The sequence below is a fragment of the Bombus flavifrons genome, chromosome 10 (genome assembly GCF_040668555.2).
Source record: "Bombus flavifrons isolate JBK064 chromosome 10, iyBomFlav1_principal, whole genome shotgun sequence".
NCBI classification, from domain to species: Eukaryota; Metazoa; Arthropoda; class Insecta; order Hymenoptera; family Apidae; genus Bombus; species Bombus flavifrons.
Genome location: NC_138451.1, coordinates 1,726,136 through 1,748,335, shown reverse-complemented (window position 1 = coordinate 1,748,335; position 22,200 = coordinate 1,726,136). Strand labels below are relative to the sequence as shown.

Below are 22,200 nucleotides of genomic sequence, written 5' to 3'. Positions count from 1 at the left end.
AATCTCGGACAATTACAATTAGGTTGAATAACTACAATTGTTTAATTACAGCTATAGTAGACTCTAGGTTACAATGTTGCGGGATTATCCAGCATTCCAGAGGCTGCGGTGTTCTTTCCTCTCCGACATATATATATCTTTAATGTTTCAATAGCGAGCATTGGAATACTTTCGTGAGCCATTGTACATAACACATACATATTTTATTATATTTTACATAGTTTACGTATTTTACTATACTATAACCATATATAAATTCGGGGTATAATAATCGTTATTTTCGGTATTAAAATCGTTATTAAACATCTATTTAATTAATCTTCAAGTTGAGGTACAACCATGAAAAGTTAACAAAATAATCACATCTAGATTTCACAAGTATGGCACAAGGTGACTGCGCAATGATTGTGTACATGTTCCACTTCTAGTCCTGAAGCGTAACCAATCAGCAAGCAGCACTACTCCTTTGTCGTCACTCTGTTATCCTAAATATCGGTGCTGTTCAATCGCCATTCGTATTCGAGTGAAGGTAGAGTGTACTTCGCATAAAACTTTACTAAACGTTATAATTTTTTAATTTACCAAGCATTACTTGGTAATGAGTACTATGTGGAATTAAATTTGATTAGAAACTTGATCTGCAAAGCTTCTGTAAAAAGAGATTTAGCGAAGGTAAATATTTTATACATACAATTTTATAATTTTGAAAAGATTCGTATACATATTAGTTTTGTATAAATAATTTTAACCTAAAAATTTGTTCTAGGATGGATGGAGTAGTACAGTAATTGGAAAGGAAATTATTCTATATGTAAAAGTAAGTCGTAATATAAAATACAGTTTCCTTTTTTTATGTTTTTTGTATTTTCATCACATTTTTGATTTTCATATACATAACCCTCTTTCATTTAAAGAAGAATTTACTTTCTGAATGACTTCTCATACAAATTTGAATAATAACTGCTATTTTTGATGTGTTATTTTAATCTTCGTCCTTGTTTGTTTGGGCTACTGTATCGCTTATTTCCTTTTAATGTTTGTACGCTGTACTAATTTTGTGTGAATAATTTAGAAATATATGAGGTCTTTCAAATGACATGATTTGATGTAGAAAATTCTTAACTTTCATAAAATAGTTTTGAACTGCCATGATTGGGTGGAAACGAAGAATGTCGGAAATGAATATAAAATAAACCGCTTCGCAAATGTACGTTGAGAGAATACATTACGTTTCATCTAATATTAGTTGTTTTTTTGTACTTTTATTTCACTTATCTGATCGGCCAAAATTTTTTAGAAATAAATTTTTATAAATTTCTTCTTTGTTAAAGTTATTTTTCTTTTTTACTCCGTCTTTTATTACAGACTCACATTTTAATAAGAAAAATTCTATTTATTTAGTATTATTTATGTTTATTTCTACATAAAATTATTTGTGACATATATATTCTTAGGTTAAAAGTCAAATTTGTTGGTTACTACAAAACAAACATAACAAAGTTTTTAAGTTGTTCTTAGATTACTATAATTTGTGAATTTGTCTGAATTGCTATTCTTCTATGGTAAAATGATCTTAACTTAATGCTACTGTAGAGGATTGGTTGTGGATAGATAATGTAAAATAACGAGAGCGAGAGGTTGCTGTCGCAACCCGTCAAATATATTTCGAATAAGTTAAACAAATAAATAAATAAAAGTACAAAAGACGCTCGTTCACTGTGTTCGCAACAATAGTGTATGTTCGCTTGCGGAAAATCCGATTCGTAGATATTGATCGCTAATTCGTGTCACTTGGTATATACTGTCTCGCCCGCGATCGCGTCCGTTTATTTATATTGGTCGGGGGGGGGGGGGAGTCGGAAAATTTGAATTTGTCTAAGATCGACGGTTGTCCATAAAGGTGACTTTGTTTTGTCTATCGATATGTTTGGAGCGTCAAAGCTGTGTTCGTGTTCCGAAGCACAACAACAACATGAGACACTCTCGATCCACCTCGTCCTATGACTCATGTGCCGGTACACTGTTTTTGCTTTTTAATAAAATTTGTCAGTCCTCATAACTATCTTTTTTTGTCAGAAAAGGAAATGATCCTCCTATTGTTGTTTTTTTACTGAATTTTGTTGTAAATTCTGAATACTGTATCCAATTTATTTTTCTTACACATATTATACATTTTGTTTTTATCTGTTTTGTGTTTTATACTATTTTCTGCTATTTTCTGCATTCACTGATCGTTCTTGTCTCCCAGCTACTCTGACTTTGATTGTTCTTTTACTTATTAATAGCAGTTTTATATGTAAGTAAGTAACTTTGATTATTTTTTCTATACTTTTATCATATTTATATACTTCACTATAGGTAGATTATTCTATTCTTTCTTTCTTTTCTCCAGAAAGTATCTCTGTTATTTCTTTTATTATTGTTCAGTTTAAATTTATTATTATTTCTGTATCATTGGCTTCATAATTCTATTTGAGTTTATCATGTGTGTGTAACTTTTTCCAATGTTTTCCTGTGTTTCTTCGACCATTTGCGGAGAGACGTGATCGCGAGAAATCACGTCAACAGGAGTCGTAAATTCCCATTACGATTATAATAATCGACGCCGCAAATAGATCGATCCCCTGATTTCCGTTAAGATAATAGGGGTGGTTAAGGTAGTATAACGATGCGATTAACAACAGGGTTATAAACTTTACATTTCCAACACTTATGAGGTACACTGTTGAGTATGTATACGTTAAGTAAATTATTGATTTAAGGAAAGTAACCCGGTAATGACTTGTTGACTATTCTAACGTTTGCAGAATAAGTAAGTTACAGTGCCGATGCTGTGTCGGAGGAAAGCTAGTGATGGGTGTGTCTAACGTAAGGGACCATCGGATTTGTTGATGACAATTTTAGTTAGGAAAGTGAGAGCAGTAGAAATAGCTTCAGATTGGATAAAAGAAGGTTGGTGAACTAGGAAGGGTCTTAGCCGCCCTCGATAGAAAGTTGCTAGTGTGAAGTATCATACATGAGAAAAACTAACTTTCCCGTGCCTTCCCGTGGTAAACAATAAGCTTTAGAAACGATTCAGTAAAGAGATGTTTGTTCGGTCTGAAGGACCTTAACTAGATAATTCCTGAGATTTTTGACGGGTCTTGAAGACTATTGAGGGTACGCAGTAAGGATGAGCGGATATCTGGTTCCCATCTTGCCCGCGGTGTGTGGCCTGGTCTAGGTAGAGTGTCGCCAGACGTAACAACTAGTGCATTGCCAATTAGTGTTGAAGATGAGTTGAAAATCTTCATCCAGTACTCATACTTAATTGCAATTTTGAAACCTAAGCCGCGGTTTCTGGTTCTAGAAGACTGAATTTTCCTTTTGCAAATCTTGCAAATAACACTAATCGCTATCATCGAAAATGCAGCAACAAAATTCAAGATATATTAACTAAGATCACTTGCGAACACTTCATTGTTATCTCTATTTCACAATTTTTTGGTTGATACGCTTGTTATTCGGTTCAGCAACGTGTATCAATCAAGTTACAGTTGATGTACACGTAGAACGGCATATTAGAACTGATGCAATTTTCGTAACCCATGTGCTGCTAATATACGCACTGCATCTAGTTCTCATGACGAATGCTATCGCTATAAGGTCCATTTCATATCAAACATTCTGTGCACGGCAACGGTAATGTGTAATGTTGCCAATATTGAATCGCTTCTTTAATAGCAAGGCATTCGAGATAGATTGCTTTCTTCTTTGATCCTGTTTGGTTTCAGTTTTCTTGAGAAGTACGCAACCGGAAGTAACATACCGTTATCTTGGGGTTGTTTTAAAACGGCTCCTAAACCATCACCACTTGCATCTGTATAAATGAATATTTCTTTTTTTTTTGTTCATATATTGCTAGAATCGGACTTGAACAGAGATATTTTTTGATCTTCTGAAATGATTTCTCACATTCTTCATTGCAGGTGAATTCCACATTTTTCACAATATAAATTTATAATAAAAATTAATTTTCCCCAGTAATTGTCTCACATTCTTTTTTGTTCTTTTGGCGTTCCAATTCGCCCGTCAAAAAATGTTTTTTTGGCTTTTAGCCCTTTTTTTCTCTTTTCCAGTTCGCTTTCTTCCTTTCTTCAAATTTTTATATCCTTTTTTCTGTTTTTCTCTTTTTCTAGCTATCCGCACGATATGCTAACCATGTCCACACATAGTTTGTTTCTATAATGTTTGATAGGTAGAGAACATCCCGCGAAAGCGCACGAGAACTCACGCCCAGCGAAGTGCACTGGCATCGATTCTCTAAACTGATAGACTCGAACTGACTTGAAGTGATTCCACGAGTAGTTAGATAGAAAGGAACGCGGTGTCATCGTTCAACGCTCTCTTAGAGTATGCCACGGGACGACCATGCAATTTCGTCGTTCTGTAGACCACACAATGCAGTCCATGTCTTGATGACTTCAGCAGTTAGTGTTTGAGAAAGACGCCTTATCAGTGCATCGGTTGGCAAAACAGTTAAAAGACGCTTTACGAGAGATCCAAACATTCTATTGATGGTATGCATGAATATGTGGGCCCAAGTCAGACGACGACAATACGAACATAATAAGCTAAGTTTATGAAGGGAAGCTAAACGCTACGATTAAATTTTACAGATCACTCACAATTGATGGACATAATCTGAATAAGATGCGCGACGACATAAGAAGTCATATAATTAATCTAATAAGCAGTGAGGGTTAGTTAAACCATCAATCCTCAACATTTATGTAAATTTCATGTACCCATCTATGCCATATAATACATTGAATCTATTTTTTTCTTAAATTTTGGTGATATAAAGAGTTCATCACAAAATATGCGAGCCCGAGCGAAGAATTTTGCATCTTTCATTTTCCCCCTGCTACATTTTCTTTATCTCTGCTAAGTGCGCCCCTGGTTTTGAAAGATTTTTTTTTCGTTCGGTCTTTTTTCCAGCCTGAGTAATTTCTTATTCGACCTGGCTTTTGCATTGTTCCGAGATGATTGTTACAGTGTTCCCTGTTTTCATTGCTTTTCTCTTTACTCTTTCCTTTGCTTGGCAGATAGATTTGATTATTTTGGGGGAAAATATATGTGCTGAAGGCTTTGCATCCTTAGACGTCACTGATAGTGTTCCAACGTCCTTAGATGTGGATAGTAGCGTTTCTGCGTCTTTTGATAACAGTACTTGCTGCACACTGTTGATCGCCTGTTGGTCCGTTGGATCCTCTTGCATCTGACTGTTGATATTTTGTGGTCTTTATTTGTAGTTCTCAAAATAGCACACAAGTAATGGGGAAACACATTAAAAGGAAATATTGTAGTTTCTTGGGACCCTTGAATGGCGGTTTCAATGATAACTGCTTCAAAGAAATGTTGCTTTATATAATTCCGTAACTTCGTAATTTGTTACACAGCGTTCAAAGTACTTAGTGGAGGTGGTTGTAAATGATGGACGCAGTATGGTGTATGACATAAAGTAATAATATTATTTCCTGAGCGAGATTAATTAATTCTACGATTTTAGTGTATTGACGATACGTGACCATCAAGCAACGAAAGCACTGGTTCCTCAAGCATGTGACTTGAGAATTTTACGAATCCCCTAAACCAAAGGATAAAAATTATAATATATTTTCAATGATTTATTAGGCACTTGCATTGAATATTACCGGGTTGAGTCTTGTACTATTCATAAATCAACTGTAATGAATGGAAGAGCTGCTCTGCAACAACGCGTTGAAGCGAATTGCACGACTAACGAATGTCTTCTCAGATGCTTTTAATGATAATGTTATATGCTTCTGAAGGGAAGCGTACGATCAGTTTTGCCTCCTCTTCTCTCTATTAAAGTTACGCGAAATGTTATTTTTCTCTGCTATTTGAGGAGCTAATAGTTGTCGATCCGTTAAAGTAACGCCAAATAATGTTTCTTCTGAGATTAATATGTAATTTACTAACACTTTTTCTTGGGTTTCCGATAAAACTGCCCTGTAATCATTGAATTTTTTTTTTAACAGCTTCTGAAGCAGATGAAGCTTTTTTTACTATATCTTCCAAAGTAGACTGAGGCATAGTTTTGGAAGAATTTCAAAATTCGCTGAATGTGATTGATCGCCGGTCGCTTTACCGGAGCGAGAGGTGGCCCTGGGATCGACTTTCACCCCTCGATTGACCAGTCGCTAGATGACCGTTGGCTCGAGCCTGGTACGACACTCGAAGCACCGACAGGGCCTAGGGGTCCCGAAACCCCCTGCGCCGTAATTTTTTTCTCTTTAATGAACTTGTGCATATTTGTATTAAATGTAGTGCATAGATCAGGGACATAGTCAAAATCGTCGTACCATTATACCATATCCTTCCAAAAATAGTGCTAATCATAACACATGAGTTCGCCGTTGAGTGCCGAAGCGTGCAGACATGTGTTTAGTGCTCTGTGAAGTTTGTAAAACAACACGTGACGCCCATCCGTCGAAAGTGAACACAGCCAGGTGTTTCCTATCCTTTTAGAGAAAAATTCCTACGCTCCTAACCGCTACCCGAATCATAGCCTCATAGCCTCTCGACTAGTTATTCAACTTGAATTAACTAACTCGATGATGGCCCAGGTATCACGACCAGGCTCTCCTGAGCAAATCCACAATTGCTCCGCGCTACCTCCTCCGTGGCAAAAGTGCAATAGATCCCTCCGTACTAGTGACACCAAAAACTCTAAAAAGCGTAAAATAGAATCGGCTAAAATAAACACAAACGCCAACCAGAACGAACAGTTAACAAACCAAGTAACCACATACAACAGATACGCAATATTGGAATCCTCAAATGACTCCATGGAAGTTGCAGATCCATCAACAAACCAACACATTCAAAGAAATTCCCCTCCGCCACCAATATTTGTTGATGATGTCATCGACATACAAACAATGATAAAGTCCATAGAGAAAGATATCTGCAAAGAGGACTACAACTTAAAAATAAAAAACAACAAAGTCAAAATCCTGCCGACAAACCCAGACGTATATAGAAGGCTCACAAAACTACTAAAGCCCATGAATGCCAACTTCCACACATACCAGATTAAACAAGAACACACCACTCAGCAAACTTAAATGAATTGAAATTCGAACTCTTAAAACACGGCCACGAAGTAATCAACGTTAGTAACATAAGGCATAGAATCTCGAAAGACACGCTATCCTTATTTTTTATTGACATAAAACAAAAGCCTAACAATAAGGAAATTTATAACATTAGTCGACTAATGAACTCAATAGTAAAATTCGAACCACCGCTTGTTAAAAAAGAGATAGTGCAATGTAAAAGGTGCCAAAGGTACGGTCACACGCAGAAATACTGCAACCATACCTTCTGCTGCGTTAAATGTGCAGGTACACACTCCACTGACCAGTGCACTAAATCACCGAAAACCCCAGCGAAGTGCATCCATCCTGATAACTACAAAGGCTGCTCAGCCTACAAAACCTTATATATAAATAAGTATCCTAAACTTAGAGCCACGGAGACAACCAACCAAATACCCAATCCTCCTAAATTCACTACTACTTCAATCTCCTATGCCCAAGCAGTTCAAGGAAATCAAAATAATCCGAATAGCCACAGGGACCATTCTCAAAATAGTGTACCCAATCCACAAAACACAGACAACGTCTCTAGACTTGAAAGGTTAATAGAAAAACAATCTGAACAAATAAATAATTTGCCATCACTATCAACACTCGTCATGGATAAATTAATACGCCCCGACGCAAAATAGAAACAAGACGCATACCTCTCTGGAATGCCAACGGTCTAGCTCAACACAAATTCGAACTAGAACTCTTCCTAAAACAACAACAAATCGACGTAATGCTCGTATCTGAAACCCACTTCACCGACAAAAACTAGCTGAAAATAAATGGTTATAACTTTTACTATACCCAACATCCCAGTGGAAAGGCCCACGGCGGCACCGGAATCATTATCAAATCCAGCATTAAGCACTACGAACTTCCATCATTCCAGAAAGACTACCTCCAAGCAACAAACGTAGCAATAGAAGACTGCCATGGTACAATCACCACTTCAGCGGTATACTGCCCTCCCAGACACTCCATCGCCAAAGAAGACTTTGATAACTTCCTTGACACCCTGGGCAATAGATTCATAACTGGAGGCGACTATAACGCCAACATACCCAATGGGGCTGCAGACTGGTCACAGTAAGAGGTAAAAATCTCTTAAGCAGCATAATCACCAACAATCTCAACTACCTCACCACATACGAACCCACACTCTGGCCCATCGACACTAACATAATACCTGTCTTACTTGACTTCTTCATAACTAAAAATATCGCTAAGATAAGTCCAAATCAACCCCTCGGCTGATCTCTCTTCTGATCATGCCCCCGTGATAGTCAGTTCAACAATTATCGGGAATACACCTAATGGCTTTATACATAACCAACTCACCAACAGCAGGCAGCTCTTTAGAGAAGTCTTTAATCACTCAACTTCAGCTTTAATTTCATTAAAAACTAATGAAGATATCGAATCAGCCACGGAATACTTAAACACGAGCATAATAAACGCTACCCGCTCCTCCACGCCTACTAAGACTTCTATCAGCAAACGTGAATATCCCCATTACATATTTAAAAAAATAGCAGAAAAACGTAGACTAAGAAGAGTATGGCAGACCCATAGAACACCGGATGATCAACCCAACTAGAAAGCTAACCAAAATCATCAAAAATTATAAAAATGACTGTTTTCATAAATATCTAGCCAATTTGTCCCCGACAGATGACTCCAACTACTCACTCTGGAAGGCTTCCAGGAATCTCACGCGCCCCCCGCAAATAATCCCTCCAATCCGCCGTCCGCAAGGTGGATGGGCACGTAGCCCTATTGATAAAGCCAACCTGTTTGCTAAATACTTGTCTAAAGTATTTAAACCCCATTACTCCAAAGCTGCAGCGGACATTACTGAATACCTGCACTCTCCCTTCTAAATGTCTCCTCCTATGGAACCCTTCACTTCTGCAGAGATTACAGAATCAATCAGTCGTCTAAATCCCAAGAAAGCAGCGGGGCACGACCTAATAGGCAATAAAGCAACCAAGGAACTCCCCATAAAAGGGATTGCACTCATCTCATCGATTTTTAACGCAATTCTTCGGCTTGAATACTTTCCTACGACCTGAAAAATCTCACTGATTACTCTCATCCCTAAATCCGGAAAACCCATATATGAAACTAGCTCCTATCGCCCAATTAATCTTTTACCGACCCTGTCTAAACTATTCGAGAAGATGCTAACGAATCGACTCCTTCCACTCCTAGAGGATTTGAAAACACTCCCAGATCATCAATTCGGCTTTCGAAAACAATATTTAACAGTAGAGCAATTCCATCGCATAAGTCACATTATCAGCCAAACCCTTGGAAAGAAAAAATATTGCTCAGCGGTATTCAGACATTCAACAGGCATTCCACAAAGTATGGCATGAAGGGCTACCACACAAACTTAAAAAAATCCTACCACACACCTACTACTCCATCCTAAAGTCATACCTAACCAATAGACAATTCATGGTCAAATGCTTAGACGCCACTTCCACAATATTCCCAATTGAATCTGGCATACCCCAAGGTAGTGTCCTCGGAACGCTGCAGTTCTCCATCTACACTGCCGATTTACCTATATCAACAGAGATAACAATAGCAACATTTGCTGACGACACAGCGCTATTAACTTCCCACGCAGACCCGATAATTGCTTCATTCACTTTCCAGCGATGTCTCGACTCTATGGAAAAGTGGTTTCATAAATGGGGCTTCAAAATTAATGAAAAAAATCCTCACATGTAACCTTCACGTTCGGAAAACAAACCTGCCCCCAGATCACCATCAACAATACAACAATTCCTACCAAGAACTTAGTCAGATACCTGGGCATGACCCTGGACAGGAGACTAACATGGAGAAACCACATTACAGACAAAACGAAGCAACTGAAGAACAAACTGAAAAAAGTATACTGGCTCACGGGCAGACGCTCCAAACTAAGCATACAGAATAAAATTACCCTCTACAATGCCGTAATAAAACCTGTCTGGACCTACGGAATCCAACTATGGGGAACAGCAAGTAATTCCAACATTGATATACTTCAACGCTTCCAATCGAAAACGCTAAGATCCATTATAAACGCACCCTGGTCTGTCACCAACGAACTAATACATCGCGACCTCAAGATACCAACAGTCAAAGAGGAAATCGTAAAATATAGCGACAGATATAGCAAAAGAGTCAACAAACATCGAAACCCCCTAATCACGTCGGACCAGATCCGCAGGCTGAAGAGACACTACCCGCTAGACCTAAACGCTAGATTCAATTAGTTATTTAAATTAAGTAATATTTACTTATTTATAATATTTACTTATAAATTATACTTATCTATAATAAGTATTAACTTATTATAAATAATTAGCCATGTCACTGCGCCGCGCCAGTATAAATTACTGAAAATTCTCAATGCGAGCATTGATTGTAAATTTTAATAAATAAAAAAAAATCATAACACATAGCAAAGCCAAAACGCCAACATAGATAAGCCATCAACCCATATAGTATTACTATATCAACTAATTAACTATCTCTCACATACCCAAAAAATTAACAACTTACACTATATATAATACGCAGTTATATATGTCGTGTTCACATTATGATTAGGGTTAGGGGCGTGAAACGAATCTTCGTTTGGATTAGACATTGTTGTTATGCAATAGAGAAGATATTGACTAGTACAAATATGATTATTACAGAATTTGACAACCCTGGTAATTAGATACTCGAGATGCCAATGACAATGATCCTAGGTTCAATAACGAATCCGCGGTCAACGGGATAACAAAATGCTCTTTCTTCCAAAGCCCAAATTGTACTCGACTTGCTTGGCTACGGTGGAAGTATAACTAAACTAACTCTTTGTTAAAACGTGGAATATCCACCGAGCGTAAAGACGCTATGTAACTCGCTAATGAGACCTCACGAAAGAATGACTTTCCGTCACGATGCTGCTGCAGAGGAAAACTATGATGGGGTGTGTCCGAGGACACAAGATCATCGGAATCGTCGAGGAAAGCCTTCGTTCGGAAAGTGAGGGTAATTGACGTCGCTGTTAATTGGCCAATTTCAGAATTCATTAATCAAATAATTCATTAACTAAACGTAAGAGTGGACGAAAGCTTATATAATTAATATTGATAAGCAAGTAACTATATAATAAATAATATTAGTTTAAGAAGTACTTTACTGAAACACGCGATACTTATATTATTTGTAGAAGATGAATGTTGAACTTAATAATCTTTTTTATTTTTGTTTTTACAGGTGATACAAAATAGTTGCGCGTACCTGTGCAGATATGCAGAAAGGCATACTTCAAGTTATGAGGTTGTGGATAATTTAAATATGTCCTTAATATTAAATCATTCATAACGCGGCATCCTATTACATATCATAATTATATTTCATGAGAAAGAGAAACAGAATGCCTGTTTGCGAAGGATTTACCTATTCCGCAGAACGTAAACTTTTTATTATAAGACTATGCAGACTTAATAAGTATTAAGTGAAATCTAAATGAAAATGGAAACCGGCGTTCGAGCTGATGGAGGGAGGATGAACCGCGCAACAAAACGGACCCGCACTCCCGGGGCTTCTCGTACTCATTGCGAGGAGAGGCGCACCTAGAGCGTACGCGTCGGGAGATCCGGGAAGAGTTTTCTTTTCTGTATAATAATTCGAGTTCCCTGGAAGCTTCTAGCAGGGAAAGAGGATTTGGAACACGAGGACCAACTCAGTTGCAACGGTGTCCGGATCTTCCCATCCGACCTTGAAAATCCAGGAGAGAACCACGTGGAGCTGTCGCGCTGGTTTGTACCCATATTCGCAGCAGATCGCCAAGGTAAAGAGCCTCTAGTCGATGGACTATTGTAGGTAAGGGAAGTCGGCAAATTGGATCCGTAACTTCGGAATAAAGATTGGATCCGAGCTCGGTCCCGTGCCTTGGTCTCCCGCGGATCTTCTTTGCTGATAGACTTCCGCGACGGTGGAACCGCCGCGGTCGTTCTCTTCGGCCGCCGTTCAACGCTCAGCTCAGAACTGGCACGGACTAGAGGAATACGACTGTCTAATTAAAACAAAGCATTACGATGACCCCTAAGGATTTTGACGCAATGCGATTTCTGCCCAGTGCCCTGAATTTCAACGTGAAGAAATTCAAAAATTGGGGGTAAACGGCGGGAGTAACTATGACTCTCTCGCCAAAAAGTATACAAGGAATGTCCAAGGAAGTTGGCCGATGCCATTGTAAACAATGATGTGACTCACTTGGAACCAGCCAAACAACCGCCAGATGCAGGGGATGTGAGAAGACTTTACAATGATCTATGGGGGAGAACTGACCCCATGAACCCGAAAACATCAGAAAGGAGTACCCCAGGATTGCCACTGGGTGACTACGTCGGGCCGATTACTGTCGGGGAAGTCGAGGACAAAATAAAGAAAATTAGAAAGAAGTCTGCGGCAGGGCCAGATGGGCTATTGAAAGAAAATCTACTAATACCTGGCCTGCCCATCATAGCCGCCAAATTTTTCAACATTCTATGGTATAATTCCTACTTTCCGACCTCATGGAAGGAGAATAGGACTACATTGATTCCAAAGCCCAACAAAGATACTAGCTTTATTGAAAATTGGCGACCAATAACAATTGGATCAATTCTAAGTCTAATGTTCTCGTCGATTCTCGATGGACGGCTCAGGAGTGGTATCACCCAGGATATAAGACAGAAGGGGTTTACATCCGAAAGCGAGTGTAAGGTAAACATTGATTTAATAAACGCTGCTCTAGATCATTGTAAAAGACATCGAGGCAGCGTGTTCACAACCGTGGACATCTCGAAAGCCTTCGACACCATACTTCATTCGGCTATTAGACCTTGCCTGGCTAGAAAGGGCGTACCGACCCCGATAATCGACATAATTGTCGAAATGTACAAAAACTGCAAAACAACTAATAAAGCGAAGGATAATATAGGGGTCGAGGTTGAAATCCTCGGGGGGGGGGGGGTTAAGCAGGGTGACCCGCTATCACCTCTGCTATTTAATCTGTGCCTTGAGCTGCTAATAGAAATAATTAATATGAAGACCGGCGGCGTAAATATTAATGAAAGACATAAGATTCCTATGCTGACCATTGCCGATGACATCGTCTTGCTCGGTGAAGATGAGAGGGAAGCACAGTGTCAAGTGGACGAGCTCCACAGGTACCTGGAAAGCTTGGGTATGAGAGTATCGGTTGATAAAAGTCAAACGTCCCAGATGGTAACCAAGAAGAGCACCTGGTTCGACAAAGATCCAAAAATAAAAATTGGCGAGAATAAAATATCAGAAGTAAACCCAGAAGAAGCATTCAGGTATCTGGGTGCAAAAATTGGGCCTTGGAAAGGCGTCCACTGTGGCATAGTTGTGCCTGAAATTCTGAGCATGGTGAGGAGAGTTTGCACGCTCTCCTTAAAACCATGCCAGAAAATTGAATTACTAACGAAATATATTTTTCCTCGCTTCATTTACCATCTTTTGATAAATCCACCAGGAGACGGTGTCCTGAAACTTATGAACAGCAAGGTCTGGCAGGACATGAAATCAATTTTACACTTGGTACCATCTACCGCCACCGGATTTTTTTACGCTCCCAAAAATTATGGAGGTCTAGGGTTGCCGAGATCGCAAACTTCCTGAGGATTAATTGGCCGACCACCTCCGAGGACATTGAGAAGGCCAGTAAAAGACTCAAAGGAGAGCATGTCAAACAATGGGCCGAACTTAGAAGTCAGGGTCAAGGAGTGGCTGACTTCGCGAAAGAGAAGCTTGGCAATGTGTGGTTGAGGGAGCACAACTTATTAAAACCATCTCGATTTATCGATGCCTTGCGACTCCGTACGAACACCTTTGGCACCAAAACCATCTTGGCACAGGCAAAGAAAGATATGGACGTAACGTGCAGAAGGTGCTATGCCCAACCGGAGACCCTAGGACGTGTTCTAGGATTATGTCAATTTACAAAGGGCCTTAGAATCAAAAGGCACGATGAAGTTAAAATGTTCCTGGCAAATAAGCTAAGAGAATCAATCGAGGTGTTTGTTGAGCCTACAGTTAAAGTAGGGGGTAATCAATACAATCCGGACCTTGTGGTTAAAAACGAGGAACGGATTCTCATAGTCGATGTCACAGTCCACTATGAGAATAGAGATTATCTCCAAAGAACTTATAAGGAAAAGTTCAACAAATACCGTCCATGCTTGAGTTATTTAAAGTATATATATGGCTAGGAAGAGGGAGCAATATTGCACGTTGTGCTCGGCAGCAGAGGGGCTATTCCAACTAAAACGAAGGAAATATTATATGAGCTCGGATTGAACAAAAGTGAAACCAAGACAATTATCATGAACGTCTTGAGGAGCTCTATAGAGATGGGAAATATATTTTTAGATGGATGAGAGTTTTATCAATTTATTTATTTATTTATTTATATATTTATTTATTTATTAAAATCAATTGTACATATGATAATTAATTATTCATTATTCATTGAAAATTGATTTATGTCAATTAAATGATAATAATTTTAAATCCTTACGAGGGGGTACCTCGGAAGTATGGAGCCTCTTTGAGGTTCCACAGGTTGTAGTAATAAATGATGATTTGGCGTATTTGGCTCCTGCCAGACAACCTCCTGAAGCTAAAGAAATAGAAAAGCTTTACAAAGATTTATGGGGTGTAGTGGGTCCTTCAGATCCTCCCATACCGCCAAGATGTGCTTCAGGAGGTCTTATACATGAATATTTTCCTCCGGTTGTCGCTGAGGAAATTAGTGAGAAAATTAAAAAGATAAGAAATAAAACAGCTGCAGGTCCGGATAGTGTAGAAAAGAAATACTTGGTAACCCCGGGTCTGCACATCGTATTAGCTGTACTATTTAAGTAAGTAAGGGGAGTTAAGCAAGGCGACCCTTTATCACCTTTATTATTCAACCTGTGCTTAGAACCGCTGCTCGAAGACGTAGAAGAATCCACTGAGGGGATCAGTATCAGTATCAGCGAAAATAACAAGATGCTCATATTGGCCTTTGTCGATGACATTGTCCTATTGGGCAATAGCAAAAAAAGCTCAGAAACAGTTATTCATGGTCCAGAAGTACCTGGAGGGCCTAGCTATGAATACCTCTGGAGAGAAAAGCCAGACCTTCTAGGTAGTCTCAAAGAAGGACGCCTGGTATGTGAGGGATCCAGAGATAGAGATAAGAAATAAAAAGATACCGAACATCGCACCCGAGGAAGTCTTCAAGTACCTTGGCGCTAAATTCGGTCCATGGAAAAACCTAAAGCGTGGGATAATCGTGCCAGAAATTCTGAGCACGATTAAAAGAGTAAGAAAAGTGTCATTAAAACCGGGCCAGAAAATGGAGCTTCTTCAAAATTATATATTTCCTCGCTATACTTATAATTTGTTGATCAACCCACCAAGCGAGGGAGTGTTAAAGTTTTTGGGCAATGAAATCAGGCAAGAGGCCAAAGGAATATTGCACTTAACGCCATCAACTTCAGTTAGGTTCTTTTACACGCCCAAAAATAGCGGAGGGTTAGGGTTGCTGAGGTTCGAACACCTTGTGAAACTCGGTACCCTAAAGAACGCAATTAATATTAAAAATTCCTTGGATCCAGCAGCATCTAGCCTTATAAACGAAAGCACGGAGTTGAAATTTAAGAAAATTGCTAACTCTTTGAGGATTAATTGGCCGGCTTCCACGGACTTCCACGGACATTGAAAAGGCCAAAAGAAGACTGAGAAATGAACACATTAAACAAGTGGCCGACTTCCCATGAGAGAAACTTGGCAACGTGTGGCTCAAAGAGTATCACCCGCTGAAACCGTCTCGCTTCATTGACGCCATAAGATTGCGAACGAATACCTTTGGCACAAGAGTAGCTCTTGCGACAGCTGATAAAAGGATTAACACAACATGTAGAAGATGTCATGCCCAGCCAGAGACCCTAGGGCACATTTTGGGGCTGTGCCAACATACAAAAGGTTTGAGAATAAAAAGGCATGACGAAGTAAAAGCTCTCCTCGTTAAAAAGCTACAAGACAAGGATGAAGTATTTTTCGAGCCTACCATTAAGATTGAGGAGAATCTGTTTAAACCGGACCTCGTGGTGTAAAACGAGGAACGGCTTCTCGTGGTCGACGTAACTGTCCGCTACGAGAATAAAGATCATCTCCAAAAGGCAGCCAAAGAAAAGGTTGACAAGTACTCTTCTTCTCTTAAGGAATTAAAGAAGAGATATGGCGTCAGTGAGGGAGCCGTTCTGCTGGTGGTGTTTGGTAGTAGAGGACCAATAACGCCGGAAACAGTCAGCAATTAAAAAACGATCGGAATTTCAAAGATATGAAGACAATAGTACTGAATGTGTTGCGAAGCTCTGTGGAGGTGTGCATTCTGGTTTAGACGATTAAAATAGATATTATTTATTTATTTATTTATTAACTTTAAATTGTACATACAAATTGTACATATGAATTGTAAATATAAATTTAAAATTAAAAATTAACTGGTCATTTTAAACTTGGATTAATTATCTATTTATTATAAATTGTGACTAATTACTACCGTTTTATTTATTTTAATTACTTATCAATGTTTGTTTAACTATTGACTATGTCAATTTTAAAGCAAACTAAAGTTTTAAATCCTTACGAGGGGGTGCCTCGGAAGTATGAGACTTCATTGAAGGGTCTCAGAAGCGTTGTGGCGGATTTATCCTCTTCGGAGGGGACCATGGTTGACGACTCAGCTGTGTCCCTGAACTTGAGCTCAAAAATAATGGTGCCGCTGTTGGGGGACGAGGTTGTTTGTACGGTCTGCAAAAGGGAAGTCCACCTTTTCTTTATGACGCTACCAGACCTGGACAGACACCTTGGTCAACACCACACAGATGCCCGCATCCAATGGGCATGCCTATACTGTGGAAGAAGTTTCCCGAAGTATCATGGGACAAAGTACCACATACCGAAATGTAATGGCACAAGTCGAAGATATGAAGGAGCGTGCAAATGTGAAGCTTGCCCCATGAGCTTCGCGACTCAAAGAGGCATACCCACGAATGGCATACGCACCCTGTCATAAGAAATGAGAAAAGAAGGGAACGGACCCCCCAAATACTAGGAAATGGGCGGTAGAAGAGGTTTTCCTGAAGGAGCTCGAGGAAATCTATAAAGATTATAGATACCCAAATTTAGAGATAAGCAAAATCCTCACTAGCAAAAGAATTGAACAGATAAAGAATAAGAGGAAAAAGTTAAAGATAGCTAGTGAGGATACGAGCTCTCATGAGGGTGCCCATGAGACAGAGGGAGGTTGCGATCCCGTTAATTCAGGCAATTCGCGGATACGCGAAGAGCCTGAAATTAGCGGTGAAATGAATTGTGAAGAGTCTACCCATCAGTGGAGACTCGATTTAACAAGAGAAATTGTAAGACCTGCCGAGGTGCCCCCTTGTTAAGGGACCGAGATGCCTGCTTCTTTAAGGGAGGTCTATACCCGGTTGAAACAGATCTGGGCCGATGAGAAAAATGATAGGGAACCACTAAATGAAAAGTTAGAACACTTTATATACACAACTCTATATCGAGCATTAATGAATAACACGAGCGAGAATGGGAATAAGTAACAGGCGAAGCCCCGAAATAAAAAAGACAGAGAGAAAAGAAAAAGCAATAGGAATCCGAAAAAGAGAAACTCTTAAGCACGTTGTCAAGAGATCTTTAGAGAATGTCCGAGGAAGTTAACCGACGTTGTCGTGAACAACGATCTGGCATACCTGGAGCCAACTAGGCAACCGCCAGAGGCAAGAGATGTGAAGAGGCTCTATGAGGATTTGCAGGGTCGAGCAGGACCACTCAACCCCATAGTCCCAGGAATTGTTTTCACCGATAACCGCTGAGGATATAAGCGAAAGATTGAATTTTGATTCTGAGAACTGATTATTTGGAAGATTCATATAAAACAATTGTTTAAAGTATACGAAATGATATTGGTGAAAAAAATGTGCATTTCAATTCATAAAACGACAAATAAAATTGGTCGTTATATAGCAAACATTGCACATTATATGTGAGGACCTTCAATGCTTCAGTTACTTGCCTGTAAAGAATGGAAGAAAATAGATCGCGCTATTGTATCGCGTATTGTATGTGATCGCGTATTGACTAGTGAATACATTGTCGAAAATAATATCGCAGCGCAATGGCGACTCTGAGTTATTGCTAAGATAAATGTTTTAAAATAAATATTTCTGCCTCCGTTTCATAGCATTGAACAAGTGCAGGTGGAAGATGTTCTCCATTCATGACAGCTTGCTTAGTCTAAATGCATTGTGACTCGAAAGCTGAGTTGCTTTGAGTCTACGCAGTAAATAGTGATCAAAAATATTGAAACTTAACCGCATGATTAATCTTATTTAATTTTTCGCCATAATTAGTGACGCTTGCATACAAACTATGTAAATTTTCATCAATATTGTACCTCAATCCTTGAATATTGACCACATACCAGAAACCGCAGTCTTGGCGAATCTTGTTGACCCTCGATCATACTTCGGAATTATACGCTAACGTTACATATTGTAAATCTATTGTATTCTTATACTTGATCAATAAATATTGTAAAAGAAAATATAACAGTTGGGGATCCTCCTCAACTCATCTCTTTTTTATTTTCTTCTCACGAATATTACGTGACATTTTCGCGATCCTGCCAGGGTAGTGAAAAGTGCTCGTTGAGAAAACAAGACAGTCAACCTACGGGCAAAGGATCAGCTTACACCACAGTCATCTCAAGCGACAAATCCACTATCAACAAATCCGAAAGAAACACCTGCAAAGCACAAAGCATCTACGGACACTAAATCTCAGATAAAAGCTGAATTCATTTTCACAATACAGAATTAGACGTTCTAGCTTCGACAATTAAGACTTAGAGGAAACCATAATATTTACTAAAATGACAAAAGACCGAGTAACCAACAGTGAAGACGAAGTAACGTTAAAGCAAGTATTAGATTCCATTAACAATAGAACTACCATACCAGTTAAACTGACTGGTTTAACGACTTTATTTTAAAATTCCCACTTCATGTTACATTTTTTCTCCGCAATGATGTAATGACTTTTGCAGGGATAGCTAAAGGAATAATATAATAAACTTTAATTTTGTTTTATTCATTTAGAATGAAAGTAATGTTTTATCATATTTACTTATACCAGTACCAGTCAAATTGACTGATCATTCTGTAGAGCACAGTCGTTGGAATAAGACCTGATTTCTCGTTTTATAAAACAATATTTTACAAGCCTTGAAAATGTAAACAACTGGAAGCATCCGAATTGTTGCAAAAACTGAAAAAGATATCAGTGGAATGCTCTGATATCGAGGATAGTGAATTCTCTGAATGTGAAGGAAGTAAATCAGGAGAAAAAAAAATTGAAATTTCTAGTGATGACAGTAATAGTGACATTAGTAATAAAGAAAATGAGTTCTCCGAAAGTGAGTCAGAGAATATTTTGACTGTACGCAAAAGGAGACGTGCTTGGGTGCTATCAAGTTCTGAAAATGAAACTGGAAGTGTACAAGCTAGTCCAAATAAAATTACCGTAAACGGAACCAAGTGGGAAAGAATTCAAGAAGGGTCAGCTTCTGGGAGATTACCCTTGCACAATATATTCAAAGACACATCCGGCTCCACGTGATATGCAAAAAGAAGTATTATGAAAGATAAATAATTGGCGCATTTTCCCTACTAATTGACAGCCATATGTTGCAACGTATATCTTGCGCGGAATTAGAAACCTCTCGAGTTTTGGGTAAAAAATAGACAATTACAGAAACTTGTACACACGGGGAGCATACATATTTGGAACTTTCATATTTGTGAAGTACAAAATGGGGACCAAGCTTCTTTTCCAGCACAATGAGTCGGAATGAGTATGTTGAAATATTGAAATTTATTCGATTTGACAAATGAGATGATAGAAGTCAACATTTGAAAGATGAGAAATTTGAACTAACATCAACCGTATGGGATAAATTCATTGAAAAACAGCCTGAATTGCTATAAACCTGATGCAAACATTATAATAGACGAGCTACTTTTCCCAACCAAAGCCAGATGCCGATTTACGCAATATTTCACCTTGTGGAACCTAGCAAGCGGTGGTGGTTGTTCCAGGAAATAGCGTTTCCCAGGAGAGAACCAGCGTTAGGATTAGGACATCTTGAGATGTTATAAGTGTCACATGCTGGGGCATGACGCAGCGATGTGTACGGCGATAAGTTCAGGGAGGTAGCTATATCGGAGATGCGGGGACATAAATCACACCATAAATGAGCGTAGAAATGAATCGAAGTGTGTAACAAGTGCGAGAGAGAATAGAGCCAACCTTAGACACATAACGGGATCATTGGCATGCCCGGCGGTGAAGGAGAGGATGAGAGGTGTAACTAGACACACAAGATAAAAATATTAACAATAAACCTTAATAGATGCAGGTTGCCGCAAGATTTGATGTATCGATATGCCTTCCAAGGTAAAGTGGATGTGGTTTCTATTATGGAGCCATACCGACAGCAGGCATATTGGTACAATGATGACAAAGGAGATGCATCATTGTGGGTGACATTGTTCAGAGGCAAGCACCCGGACGAGAGTAATTTAATGACTGGGGGGTCTTCCAACAGACTCGTTGGGGTTAGGTTGGGGTTAGATTGTGTTAGGCTGCGCTTGACCCAGACAGTTTTATAATCTTTGTTTACTACTAGTCTTATTTTTAGGTTAGGTGACTTACTAGTTAGATTTTGTTATACAGGTGTAGCGGAGAATAGCGAATCTTCACGAGCTGCATAGTGCTGGGGACAGATTATGTTGTAAATAAATATGTCCATATCTAAAAATAATATGATTTGATAAGCAAGTATCATGAGAAGCGATATGACAGAGCTTGTTTGAAATTAATGTAGAGTCTAAGTTAATACCATTAAATAATGAAGTTTGGTACTTACTGTGGATATTGGATGTTATATAGACGATTTATGACTATTAGCAATGTTATAAGCAATATTGCAAACAATAGTGAGTGGCTGGTGGATGAGTGATGGTGCGATAATTGGCAATCATCGAAGGAGGATGTTAATGCATCGCTAATGACAGATTACATTTACGAGCTTTACGCGTAGTCTTGTGAAATGTAAGTACTGAATTATGCACTGTTGTTATGGGGGTGTTGCGTTAAATAGGTTTATAGGAAGTCATATAGACTTTATGGCACTATGATTCTTCCGCTGCCATTTTGTAGAGCTTCGGATAGTCAAACGTAGTCTATGATCATAGATAAGCGACTATAATGGTGATCTTGCTGATCTCGAATTAAACAATATCTAGATCCGAACAAACTTTTACGAACTATTACAAACTATTATAAACCATTATAAACTATTTAAAACTATTAAAAGCTATTAATAACTATAGCGAATCTATTAGCATGAATATTAGAAGTATTAAAAGTATAAATTAATAATAATATACACGTTCAGTTTGTAGCATAATATACGTAATTTTAATATGTTATATTAATTGATCCGAATATTCACACACACATTCTGCACTGTAGCTAAATTAATTAATAGTAATGAGTTATTATATATGATTAAGGATTAATGTTTGCGTAATGATGTAATAATGGCTGGGGTAGTTTTATATGTCGTACATAAATTAATTAAATATAATTTAAGGCGGGCTTAGTTGCATGTATATAAAATAGGAATCAAATGAACGTAAGCGAAATAATTATATCGTGATATACATAGGTACGCTTATAACATAGAGTGTAATTTCGACCAATCGCGGGGGAGACGCAATCGCAAGGAGAGACGTCAACGGGAGTCGTAAATTCCCGTTACGATTATACTAATCGACACCACGAGTTGATCGATCCCCTGATTTCCGTTAAGATAATAGGGGTGATTAAGTTTATATAATACTGTGAT

General features: G+C 38.6%; 2 long non-coding RNA genes across 2 annotated transcripts in view; one reads left to right on the top strand and one right to left on the bottom strand.

Moving 5' to 3' along the window:
* Positions 1-22,200, bottom strand: part of LOC138183826 (uncharacterized) — a 154,824-nt gene that overhangs the window by 5,747 nt on the left and 126,877 nt on the right. The gene's annotated exons all lie outside the window — the stretch shown is intronic.
* Positions 134-2,395, top strand: LOC138183873 (uncharacterized). Its single transcript, XR_011174193.1, has 3 exons — positions 134-672; positions 767-817; positions 1,934-2,395. It is a non-coding gene; the product is annotated as an uncharacterized LOC138183873 (long non-coding RNA).